The following is a 4,317-nucleotide window of genomic DNA, read 5'->3' on the forward strand; positions in this document are numbered from 1 at the left end:
CGTACGGCGTGTGGTTGGGCGGCGGGGCTGTTTGTCCCTTGTGCCGAGGGGTGGCCTCGAGCGAGGCGGAGATGGCTTACCTGCTCGAGGGTAGATCCGCTACCCTCGAGCGAGGCGGAGATAGCTTACCTGCGCGAGGGTAGATCTGCTACCCTCGAGCGAGGCGGAGATAGCTTACCTGCCCGAGGGTAGATCCGCTACCCTCGAGCGAGGCGGAGATCGTTCCGTGGGTTTGAGAGGGATGTGAATGGGCCGCATGCTGGGCTTCATTGAGTCATTTCCTTTCTTCCAGATTGGAAGGAGGCCGTGGGCCTTTGTGGGTCCAGTTGTCCCAATATGTGTTTGCGTTTTAAAGCGATCTTAGTACCCCGATTAGGGTGTCCCTAATCATGGTACCCGACAGTAGCTCTCGAGGCTTTGGTTGAATCAGTGGGTTCGGCCAAAGGGTAATTCGGGGATTTTCCCTTTTGACGTGATCAGTCAATGCCGCGCACCCGCCAGACGCGCCTGAGCACCAGCCCGGCGGATGTGACAACACGCCGGTCGGGATAGTACGCCCGTGGGGGGAGTACTTCGAGGCACGCGCCTCTTTGTTTGTTTGTTTAAAGGACAAGACGTGTCCGCGCGCTGAGGGGGGCCAGGGCGACGGTGGCGCCCGCTGCTTGGCAGCTGGCGCTTTCGTCGCGCTGTCCCGCACGTAGGGCCTTGGCCCCGGCGTTCCTGGTCGCCTTGCGTCGCGCCGTTCGAGGGCAGCCGGCCAGAGCCGACGCTGCACCGCTTGGCGTCCAGGGGCTCAGCTCTGCTTTATTTCGTTCGGTCGTGTCTCAGCGCGGTGACCGAGGGCATCCTTTGTTCGTGGAGTGCCGCGTCGTCACGGACGATACAAGCCTCCGCTCTTCGCCAAGCGTGAAGCTTTGTGCCCGGCACAGCTATAAATAGGGGTCGTGGGGTTCCCTTTCCTCTTCAACCTCCCAACTCTTTCTTCTAGCCTCGCCTAAATCTTGTAATGTTTCCTTTGCTTTTTTGTGACCGGCCCCCAGATGGGGTGGCCCGGCTTTTTTAGGCTTTTGGTGCTAGAAGAATGCTTGCGAGCGGTAGGGGAAGACCGGAGTGGGCGTGCACTCCATTCCTCAGGTTCAGTGGGATCAGCAGAAGAGCATTGGGCCCGTGGGGTCCTGCTTCTGCGATGTCCCCTAGCCTGAAGGGGGATGGAGACGTCTGACCATGGCGTTAGTGCCAGGTTGGGCGGCTGTTCTTTGCATCGTCCCCCCAGGCGACAAGGTTGCTCTCGGGGAGATGGTGCGGAGGGCGCTGTCCGCCAGCTCGACCCCCCCGCATGGTCTTCGGTGGAGGAGACGCTAGAAGAAGGCTTGCGAGGAAAGCATCCCGCTGGACCCGTGTGGTCTGGGGGCTGGTCCTCGCATCCCTAGCAGCCTCGCTGTTGCGTCAGCTAGGGGATCGGTGCCTTTCTTCGTCGCTCGCTCCTCCCCAAGACAGGAAAAATTGCCACGTAGGTGGCAACGTGTGTGTATCTTTTGATGGTTTTGCGCCGGTAACTGTATGTAATCTTTATTTGCATTTGAGCAATAAAGTTCCCTTTCTCCTCTGCGGGGAGGATTACCGAGGGTATAGGGGTGTACATAGAGTTACGACCCTCGAATATGTGTGAAGTCACCTTCGCGGGGGCGCGTCAGCGCACCCGCGGGTGTAGCCCCCCGAGGCCTTGGAGGAGAGTTTGTGCTCGTCCAAGGGCTTATGAACGTTGTCCCACTGGGTAGCTTTGCTGGGGCGGCCGTCCAGCAACTCTTTCAGCCGGCATCGGCACTTTTTCAGCCGGCCTCGGCACTCTCAGTGCTGGTACAGTGGCCCGGCGCTCAGCTTATCCTTCAGGAGAGCGCACGTCAACAGCAGAGGGTTTGGTTAGACACGTGGAGCTTCACAATGGACGGTTGTCGACTTATGCGAGGGTGTGGTTTGAACCGTGGTGTGCGGGGAGCCCCCGAGCCCAGGCCCGTGTGAAGGCGTTCAGGGGAACCCTCGACTTCGATTACGACCCTCGTCGCCCTTCCGCAGGGAGGAGGGGTGAAGCGCACCATGCTACCCATGCCCGGGCCGCGAGCTATGGCTGCTTCAGTGAGCTATTAGCGGGTTGTTCAAGCGGACGTCCGTGCCCCGTTCGATAGGGGTCGGCTCGTGGTCCATAGACACGTCTTATAAAGCGCTCGCGAGGGTTCGCTAGGCGGGGCTCGAACCCATTCGGTAGGGTTCGAGGGCTCGATGCTCTCCCTCGATGGGATCCCCCTTCTAGGCACCCTTGACTGGCCTTGAACACTGCGTAGGATGTCTCGAACTCCGCGTTCGATGGTAGTTTGTACGGCACATCCCTGCAGTCCCTGACTCTAGTGATCTGGGGCGCCTGTCGAACCCCCTGAAGGGCCAGGCTTCGACCCCCTGATCAGTAAGGCCTCGAAATGCAATTCCTTCGAGGGTAAAGAGACCCTATGAAGGAATATTCCATCGTGATCTGAAAACGTCGCAGAACCGCGAGCCACGCGCGCGCGGGTCTTCCGCCGGTAGCGGGCGACGTGGCCCGATTTGTGCGGCACGTTGTGGGCGCGCCTTTTCAGGCGACCGCCTCGGGCAGACGAAGCGGCGTGGGCGGCGGCTGACGGATGGGATAGCGCAACAGTCGCGCCGCGCCCGCCGGTTACCGTGCCGCATTTATTGCTGCGTGCGCACGTGGGAGACTCCGCGGTCGTGGGGCCCATCCGTCGGCGATAGCAAAATCTACCGCATTCAATGCGGTAGATTTGGGCCATGGCTACGGATGCGCCCGTCATGGTGAATAAATATGAAGAGAAAGGGGAGGTTTTGGGTTCACCTGGCCATTTGCCTTCATTCTGCTTCGCCTTCTCCGCCTCCCCTGCATCCTGAGCCCGCAGCCAAGAGCGGAAGGAAGAAGAGAAAGGAGAAAGAGAGAGAGATAGAGAAGGGAGAAAAAGCACCTTAGCCATCCAGAGCTTTCGCTCCCACATTCCCCCTCGAATTGAAGACATGTCGGACATCCAGGAGCCCTTGCCGTGGGGGAAGTCCTCCGCCACCGTGGCGGTCCTGGAGCAGCTGGTCGCCGACCGGCTGCTGCCGCGGAACCCCGACTTGGGGGCGCCGGCGTGGATTTCCCCGCACCCGGACGAGACCGAGCCGAAGCCCCTGCAAGGCTATGTCGTGAGCTTCGTGCGCCTCCACGAGCGAGGCTTCGGCGTCCCCGTCAGCAGGTTCATGAGGGCCTTATGCGAGTACTATGGGGTGGAGCTGCACAATTTCAGCCCCAACTCCATCTCGCAGGCGGCGTTCTTCGTCGCCGTCTGCGAGGGGTACCTCGGCATCGAAGCCCACTGGGACCTCTGGATCCATCTGTTCCGCGGCGAACTCTTCGTCGAGAACGCGCGGAACCAGCCGAGGCGGTACGCGCGCACCGGTGGCCTGACGCTCCACGTCCGCCCGACCCGGAAGAACTTTTACATCTCAAGCAAGATGACGACGAACAACGCCGGGTGGAGTCGAGGGTGGTTCTACCTTCGGAATTTCAGGGGCGCGCTCCCGGCGTTTACTAACAAAGTCCTCCGGGAGCGCCCGCCGAAGTGGGACTAGGGGGTGTCGCCCCCAACGCAACAAGCCAGGCTCGAGGGCCTCACCGACGCGCTGGCGCGCTTGGCGAGGAAGGGGCTGACGGCAGCGGCCGTTATTGCGAACTTCCACCGGCAGAGGGTTATCCCTCTCATGGAAAGGGCCCTGCCGATTTTCGAGCTCACCCCCGGGAGCAAGGTTGAAGTCTCGAGGACGTCAAGCAAGCTTCTCTCCCACACCAACGCCGCCCGGAGGGCGAAGTACGCGGTGGCGGAGTTTCCCCAAAATCCCGCGGATCTTTGGAGGATCAAGATGCGCCCCGAGCCGGGGTATATTTCCCTGGTAAGTTTTGGCTCCGAACTCGTCGTGCGTCGTGTAGTTCCCTTTTCCTGACCCCATCTCGGGTGTGTTTTACAAGGGTTGAGGTGCGGCACCTCGAGGCCCCCGGTCCCAGAACAGCGCCTGATCAATCGCCTCCACGCGGAGAAGATGAAGAGGCGGAAGGATGCGGCGGAGACGAAGGCCGAGAAGAAAAGGAAGAGGAAGGCGAGGCACGACATGGCGTGCAAGCTCGCTCGCGCGGAGGGGAAGCCGCAGCCCGCCACACCCAAGTCCTCGGAGGAGGACGAGGAGGAGGCCTCGGACGCCGAGGACCACGCTTTGAGGAGCGACGGGGAGGGTGCGAGCCCC

The sequence above is a fragment of the Panicum virgatum genome, chromosome 4K (assembly GCF_016808335.1).
Source record: "Panicum virgatum strain AP13 chromosome 4K, P.virgatum_v5, whole genome shotgun sequence".
Classification (NCBI taxonomy): domain Eukaryota; kingdom Viridiplantae; phylum Streptophyta; class Magnoliopsida; order Poales; family Poaceae; genus Panicum; species Panicum virgatum.